A 9120-nucleotide genomic window follows, 5' to 3' on the forward strand; every position below is an offset into this window, starting at 1 on the left:
GGATGAGGTGTTAGATGTGGTGTTGAACCTGGTGGTGTATGTGGTGTTGGATAAGATGGTGGACCTGCTGGTGTATGTGGTGTTGCATGTGGTGGTGTATGTGGTGTTGCATGTGGTGTTGGACCTGGTGGTGTATGTGGTGTTGGATATGGGGTTAGACATGGTGGTGTATGTGGTGTTGGATGTGGAGTTGTATGGGGTGTTGAATGTGCCGTTAGATGTGTTGGTGGACATGGTGGTGGATGTGGTGGTGGACATGGTGGTGGATGTGGTGGTGCACATGGTATTGGACCTGGTGGTGGATGTGGTGGTGTATGTGGTGTTCGATGTGATGTTGGACCTGGTGGTGGATGTGGTGGTGTATGTGGTGTTCGATGTGATGTTGGACCTGGCGGTGGATGTGGTGGTGCACGTGGTGTTGGACCTGGTGGTGTATGTGGTGTTGGATGTGGTGTTGGACCTGGTGGTGTATGTGGTGTTGGATGTGGTGTTGGACCTGGTGGTGGATGTGGTGTTGGACCTCGTGGTGTATGTGGTGGTGAACGTGGTGTTGGACCTGGTGTTGGATGGGGTGTTGGATGGGTGTTGGATGGGGTGTTGGATGGGGTGTTGGATGGGGTGTTGGATGGGGTGGTGTATGTTGTGTTGGACATGGTGGTGTATGTGGTGTTGCATGTGGTGTTGCATGTGGTGTTGGACCTGGTGGTGTATGTGGTGTTGGATATGAGGTTAGACATGGTGGTGTATGTGGTGTTGGATGTGGAGTTGTATGGGGTGTTGAATGTGCCGTTAGAGTTGTTGGTGGACATGGTGGTGGATGTGGTGGTGCACATGGTATTGGACCTGGTGGTGGATGTGGCGGTGTATGTGGTGTTGGATGTGGTGTTGGACCTCGTGGTGTATGTGGTGTTGAATGTGATGGTGTATGAGAGACAGTGGGGGTTTATTTTACAGATCCTGATTGTAGGATTTTGTCACAATCCAACGTTGCAGTGGACGAGATGCTGGTTAGCGTAGTCTGGTTTTACACAGAACATGTCTATTCTATTTGTACCAGAATTTACCTGATTATTTTTTATTTTTTATTATATGTTGTGTAGGATGTGGAGGTGTATGGGCTGTTGGATGTGTTGTTGGACCTGGTGGTGTATGTGTTGTTGGATTTGGTGGTTTATTTGGTGTTGGACCTGGTGTTGTATGTGGTGTTTGACCTGGTGGTGTATGTGGTGTTGGCTGTGGTGGTAAAAATGGTGGTGGACATGGTATTGGACTTGGTGGTGGATGTGGTGTTGGACATGGTGGTGTATGTGGTGTGGGACGTGATGGTGTATGTGGTGTTGGTCATGGTGGAGTATAAGGTGTTGGATGTGGTGGTGTATTGGACCTAGTGGTGTTTGGGGTGTTGGATGTGATGGTGTATGAGGTGTTGGATGTGGTGGTGGACCTGGTAGTGTATGTGGTGTTGGACATAGTGGTGTATGTGGTGTTGGACCAGGTGCTGGATGTGGTGGCGTATGGGGTGTTGGATGTGGTGGTGGACATGGGGATGGACCTGGTGTTGGACGTGCTGTTGGGCATGGTGTTGGACGTGGTGTTGGACATGGTATTCGACCTGGTGGTGGACATGGTGGTGGATGTGGTGTTTTATGGGGTGCTGGATGAGGTGTTGTATGGGGTGTTGGATGTGGTGTTGGACATGGTGGTGTATATGGTGTTGGATGTGGTGTTCAATGTGGTGTTGGTCCTGGTGGTGTATGTGGTCTTGGACCTCTTGGTGGATGTGGTGTTGGACCTGGGGGTGCACATGTTGGTGGACATTGTGCTGGATGTGGTGGTGGACCTGGTGTTGGATGTGGTGTTGGACCTGGTGGTGTATGTTGTGTTGGATGTGGTGTTGGACCTGGTGGTGTATGGGGTGTTGGACATGGTGGTGTATGTGGTGTTGGCTGTGGTGGTAACAATGGTGGTGGACATGGTATAGCACCTGGTTTTGTATGTGGTGTTGGATGTGGTTTTGGACCTGGTGGGGTATGTGGTGTTGAATGTGGTGGTGGATGTGGCGTTGGACCTGGTTGTGTATGTGGTGGTGTATGGGATGTTGGATGTGGTGTTGGACCTGGTGGTGTATGTGGTGTTCAATGTGGTGGTTTATGTGGTGTTGGATGTGGTATTGGAACTGGTGGTGGATGTGGTGGTGGACATGGTGTTGGACCTGCTGTTGGACATAGTGGTGGACATGTTATTGGACCTGGTGCTGGATGTGGTGGTGGATGAGGTGGTGGACCTGGTGGTGAACATGGTGGTGGGCGTGGTGTTGGACCTGGTGTTGGATGTGGTGGTGTATGTGGTGTTGGATGTGGTGTTTGACCTGGTGGTGTATGTGGTGTTGGATGTGGTGTTGTATGTGGTCATTGATGTGGTGTTCGACCTGGTGGTGTATGTGGTGTTGGACCTGGTGGTGGACGTGGTGGTGGATGTGGTGGTAAACCTGGTGTTGGATGTGGTGTTGAACATTGGGGTGGGCGTGGTGGTGCACGTGGAGTTGGACCTGGTGTTGTATGTGGTGATGGATGTGGTGTTGGACCTGGTGGGGTATGTGGTGTTGAATGTGGTGGTGTATGACGTGTTGGACCTGATGTTGGATGTGGTGGTGTATGGGCGTGTTCGACCTGGTGCTTTATGTGGTGTTGGATGTGGTGGTATATGTAGTGTTGGATGAGGTGGTGGTATATGTAGTGTTGGATGAGGTGGTGTAGGATGTGGTGTTGGCCCTGGTGGTGTATGTGGTGTTGGCCCTGGTGGTGTATGTGGTGTTGGCCCTGGTGGTGTATGTGGTGTTGGACCTGGTGGTGTATGTGGTGTTGGACCTGGTGGTGTATGTGGTGTTGGACCTGGTGGTGTATGTGGTGTTGGACCTGGTGGTGTATGTGGTGTTGGATGTTGGGTTGGATCTGGGGTTGGACCTGGTGGTGTATGTGGTGTTGGATGTGGTGGTGTATGGGGTGTTGCATGTGGTGTATGGGGTGTTGCATGTGGTGTATGGGGTGTTGGATGTGGTGTTGGACCTGGTGGTGTATGTGGTGTTGGATGTGGTGGTGTATGTGGTGTGGGATGTGATGGCGTATATGGTGTTGGTCCTGGTGGAGTATAAGGTGTTGGATGTGGTGGTGTATGGGGTGTTGGATGTGGTGGTGGATCTGATGGTGTATGAGGTGTTGGATGAGGTGTTGGACCTGGTGGTGTATGTGGTATTGGATGTGGTGGTGGACCTGCTGGTGTATGAGGTGTTGGACGTGGTGTTGGACCTGGTGATGTATGTTGTGTTGGACATGATGGTGTATGTGGTGGTGTATGTGGTGGTGCATGTGGTCTTGGACCTCGTGGTGGATGTGGTGTTGGACCTGGGGGTGCACATGTTGGTTGACATGGTGTTGGACCTGGTGTTGGACATGCTGGTGTATGTGGTATTGGCTGTGGTGGTGGATGTGGTCGGGGACGTGGTGTTGGACATGGTGTTGGACCTGGTGTTGGACCTGGTGCTGGACCTGGTGCTGGACCTGGTGCTGGACCTGGTGCTGGATGTGGTGCTGGATGAGGTAATGAACATGGTGGTGGGCGTGGTGGTGGACGTGGTGTTGGATGTAGAGTTGGGCCTGGTGGTGTTTTTGGTGTTGAATGTGGTGGTGGATGTGGTGTTGGACGTGGTAGTGTATGTGGTGGTGTATGGGATGTTGGATGTGGTGTTGGACCTGGTGGTGTATGTGGTGTTGGACCTGGTGGTGTATGTGGTGTTCGATGTGGTGGTTTATGTGGTGTTGGGTGTGGTATTGGACCTGGTGGTGGATGTGGTGGTGGACATGGTGTTGGACGTGCTGTTGGACATAGTGATGGACATGATATTGGACCTGGTGCTGGATGTGGTGGTGGATGAGGTGATGGACCTGGTGGTGGGCGTGGTGGTGGGCGTGGTGGTGGGCATGGTGTTGGACCTGGTGTTAGTTGTGGTGTTGGATGTGGTGTTGGATCTGGTGGTGGATGTGGTGGTGGACCTGGTGGTGGATGTGGTGGTGGACCTGGTGGTGGATGTGGTGTTGAACATTGTGGTGGGCGTGGTGGTGCACGTGGTGTTGGACCTGGTGTTGTATGTGGTGATGGATGTGGTGTTGGACCTGGTGGGGTATGTGGGGTTGAATGTGGTGGTGTATGTGGTGTTGGACTTGATGTTGGATGTGGTGGTGTATGGGCGTGTTCGACCTGGTGCTTTATGTGGTGTTGGATGTGGTGGTATATGTAGTGTTGGATGAGGTGGTGTAGGATGTGGTGTTGGCCCTGGTGGTGGATGTGGTGTTGGATGTTTGGTTGGATCTGGGGTTGGACCTGGTAGTGTATGTGGTGTTGGATGTGGTGGTGTATGGAGTGTTGGATGTGATGTTGCACCTGGTGGTGTATGTGGTGTTGCATGTGGTGGTGGATGAGGTGGTGTACCTGGTGGTGGGCGTGGTGGTGGGCATGCTGGTGGACGTGGTGGTGAACGTGGTGGTGGGCATGCTGGTGGACGTGGTTTTGGACCTGGTGGTTGATGTGGTGTTGGACCTGGTTTTGGATGTGGTGTTGGATGGGGTGTTGGACGTGGTGGTGTATGTGGTGTTGGATGTGGTTTTAATGTGATGTTGGACCTGGGGCTGCATATGGTGGTGGATGTGGTGTTGGACCTGGTGTTGGATGTGGTGTTGAACATGGTGGTGGGCATTGGATGTGGTGGTGTATGTGGTCTTAATGTGGTGTTGGACCTGGTGGTGTATAAGCTGTTGGATGTGGTGGTGGATCTGCTGGTGTATGAGGTGTGGTGTTGGACCTGGTGGTGTATGAGGTGTTGGATGTGGTGTTGGACCTGGTGGTGTATGTGGTGTTGTATGTGGTGGTGTATGTGGTGTTTGACCTGGTGGTGTATGTGGTGTTGCATGTGGTGTTTGACCTGGTGGTGTATGTGGTGTTTGACCTGGTGGTGTATGTGGTGTTGCATGTGGTGGTGTATGTGGTGTTGGATGTGGTGTTGGACCTGGTGGTGTATGTGGTGCTGGATGTGGTGGTCAACCTTTTGGTGTATGAGGTGTTGGATGTGGTGGTATATGGGGAGTTGGATGTTGTGTTGGACCTGGTGGTGTATATGGAGTTGCATGTGGTGGGGTATGTGGTGTTGAATGTGGTGGTGTATGTAGTGTTGGATGTGGAGGTGTATGTGGTGTTGGACCTGATGTTGGATGTGGTGGTGTATGGGGTGTTGGATGTGGTGTTCGACCTGGTGGTGTATGTGGTGTTGGACCTGGTGGTGTATTTGGTGTTAGATATGGTGGTATATGTAGTGTTGGATGAGGTGTTGGATGGGGTGTTGGATCTGGTGGTGTATGTGGTGTTGGACCTGGTGGTGTATGTGGTGTTGGATGTTGGGTTGGACCTGGTGTTTCATGTGGTCTTGGATGTGGTGTTGGACCTGGTCAAGTATGAAGTGTTGGATGTGGTGGTGGACCTGTTGGTGTATGAGGTGTCGGATGTGGTGTTGGACCTGGTGGTGTATGTGGTGTTGGTCCTGGTGGTGTATGTGGTGTTGGACCTGGTGGTGTATGTGGTGTTGGATGTTGGGTTGGATGTGGGGTTGGACCTGGTGGTGTATGTGGTTTTGGATGTGGTGGTGGAGCTGGTGGTGTATGAGGTGTTGGATGTGGTGGTGTATGGGGGGTTGGATGTGGTGTTGGACCTGGTGGTGTATAAGGTGTTGGATGTGGTGGTGGACGTGGTGTGGGATGTGGTGTTGGACCTGGTGGTGCATGTGTTGTTGCATGTGGTGGTGTATGTGGTGTTGCATATAGGGTTGGACATGGTGGTGTATGTGGTGTTCAAGCTGGTGGTGTATGTGGTGTTGGATATGGGGTGGGACATGGTGGTGTATGTGGTGTTGGATTTGGTGGTGGATCTGGTGTTGGACTTGGTGGTGTGTATGTGGTGTTCGACCTGGTGGTTTATGTCATGTTGGAAATGGGGTTGGACATGATGGTGTATGTGGTGTTGGACGTGGTGGTGGACCTGGTGGTGTATGAGGTGCTGGATGTGGTGTCGGACCTGGTGGTGTATGTGGTGTTGGATGTGGTGGTGTATGGGGTGTTGGATGTGAAGTTGGACCTGGTGGTGTATGTGGTGTTGCATGTGGTGTATGTGGTGTTGGATGTGGTGTTTGACTTGGTGGTGTATGTGGTGTGGGATGTGATGGTGTATGTGGTGTTGGACCTGGTGGAGTATAAGGTGGTGGATGTGGTGGTATATGGGGTGTTGGCTGTGGTGGTGGATCTGCTGCTGTATGAGGTGTTGGATGTGGTGTTGTACCTGGTGGTGTATGTGGTATTGGATGTGGTGGTGAACCTGCTGGTGTATGAGGTGTTGGATGTGGTGTTGGACGTGGTGTTGTATATGGTGGTGTATGTGGTGTTCCATGTGATGTTGGACATGGTGGTGTATGTGGTGTTCAACGTGGTGGTGTATGTGGTGTTGGATATGGGGTTGGACATGGTGGTGTATGTGGTGTTGGATTTGGTGGTGGATCTGGTGTTGGACTTGGTGGTGCATGTGGTGTTCGACCTGGTGGTGTATGTGGTGTTGGAAATGGGGGTGGACATGGTGGTGTATGAGGTGTTGGATTTGGTGGTGGACCTGGTGGTGTATGTGGTGTTGTATGTGGTGGTGTATGTGCTGTTGCATGTGGTGTTGGACCTGGTCGTGCATGTGGTGTTGGACCTGGAGGTGTATATGGTGTTGGATGTGGTGTTGTATGAGGTGTTGGATAATTTGGTGGACCTGGTGGTGTATGTGGTGTTGGACATTGTGGTGTTGGATGTGGTGTTGTATGGGGTGTTGGATGTGCCGTTACATGTGTTGGTGGATGTGGTGGTGCACATGGTATTGGACCTGGTGGTGGATGTGGTGGTGCACATGGTGTTGGACCTGGTGGTGTATGTGGTGTTGGACCTTGTGGTGTATGTGGTGTTGAATGTGATGGTGTATGAGTTGGATGTTTTGGTGGACCTGGTGGTGTATGTGGTGTTGGTCGTCGTGGTGTATGTGGTGTTGGACCTGGTGTTGGACGTGGTGTTGGACCTGGTGTTGTATGTGGTGTTGAATGTGGTGGTGTATGTGGTGTTGGACCTGATGTTGGATGTGGTGGTGTATGGGGTGTTGGATGAGGTGTTGGATGTGGTGTTGGACCTGGTGGTGTATGTGGTTTTGGATGTGGTGGTGGAGCTGTTGGTGTATGAGGTGTTGGATGTGGTGGTGTATGGGGGGTTGGATGTGGTGTTGGACCTGGTGGTGTATGAGTTGTTGCATGAGGTGTATGTGGTGTTGGATGTGGTCGTGTATGGGGTGTTGGATGTGGTGTTCGACCTGGTGGTATATGTGGTGTTGGATGTGGTGGTGTATGTGGTGTTGGACCTGGTGTTGGACCTGGTGTTGGACCTGGTGTTGGATGTGGTGGTGTATGGGGTGTTGGATGTGGTGGTGTATGAGGTGTTGGATGTGGTGGTGGACCTGCTGGTGTATGAGGTGTTGGATGTGGTGTTGGACATGGTGGTGTATGTGGTGTTCAACCTGGTGGTGTATGTGGTGTTGGATATGGGGTTGGACATGGTGGTGTATGTGGTGTTGGATTTGGTGTTGGACTTGGTGGTGTGTATGTGGTGTTTGACCTGGTGGTGTATGTGGTGTTGGATGTGGTGGTGGACCTGGTGGTGTATGAGGTGTTGGATGTGGTGGTGGACCTGGTGTTGGATATGGGGTTGGACATGGTGTTGCATGTGGTGTTGCATGTGGTGGTGTATGTCGTGTTGCATGTGGTGTTGGACCTGGTCGTGCATGTGGTGTTGGACCTGGAGGTGTATATGGTGTTGGATGTGGTGGTGTATGAGGTGTTAGATATTTTGGTGGACCTGGTGGTGTATGTGGTGTTGGACGTAGTGGTGTTGGATGTGGTGGTGGACATGGTATTCGACCTGGTGCTGGATGTGGTGGTGGACCTGGTGGTGAACGTGGTGGTGGTGGGCATGCTGGTGGACGTGGTGTTGGACCTGGTGGTTGATGTGGTGCTGGATGTGGTGGTCGACGTTTTGGTGTATGAGGTGTTGGATGTGGTGGTGTATGTGGTGTTGGACCTGGTGGTGTATTTGGTGTCGGATGTGGTGGTATATGTAGTGTTGGATGAGGTGTTGGATGTGGTGTTGGACCTGGTGGTGTAAGTGGGTTTGGATGTGGTGTTGGAGCTGTTGGTGTATGAGGTGTTGAATGTGGTGGTGTATGGGGGGTTGGATGTGGTGTTGGACCTGGTGGTGTATGAGTTGTTGCATGAGGTGTATGTGGTGGTGGACATGGTATTCGACCTGGTGCTGGATGTGGAGGTGGATGAGGTGGTGGACCTGGGGTTGAACATGGTGTTGGACCTGGGGGTTGATGTGGTGTTGGATGTGGTTGTGTATGTGGTGTTCGACATGGTGTTGGATGGGGTGTTGGATGGGGTGTTGGATGGGGTGCTGGATCTGGTGTATGTTATGTTGGACGTGGTGGTGTATGTGGTGTTGGATGAGGTCTTCAATGTGGTGTTGGTCCTGGTGGTGTATGTGGTCTTGGACCTCGTGGAGGATGTGGTGTTGGACCTGGGGGTGCACATGGTGGTGGACATTATGCTGGATATGGTGGTGGATGTGGTGGTGGACCTGGTGTTGGATGTGGTGTTGAACGTGGTGGTGGGGGTGGTGGTGCACGTGGTGTATGTGGTGTTGGATGATGGGTTGGATCTGGGGTTGGACCTGGTGGTGTATGTGGTGTTGGATGTGGTGGTGTATGGGGTGTTGGATGTGAAGTTGGACCTGGTGGTGTATGTGGTGTTGCATGTGGTGTATGTGGTGTGGGATGTGATGGTGTATGTGGTGTTGGACCTGGTGGAGTATAAGGTGGTGGATGTGGTGGTATATGGGGTGTTGGATGTGGTGGTGGATCTGCTGCTGTATGAGGTGTTGGATGTGGTGTTGTACCTGGTGGTGTATGTGGTATTGGATGTGGTGGTGGACCTGCTGGTGTATG

The sequence above is a fragment of the Ictalurus punctatus genome, chromosome 1, assembly GCF_001660625.3.
Source record: "Ictalurus punctatus breed USDA103 chromosome 1, Coco_2.0, whole genome shotgun sequence".
Taxonomy (NCBI): Eukaryota; Metazoa; Chordata; class Actinopteri; order Siluriformes; family Ictaluridae; genus Ictalurus; species Ictalurus punctatus.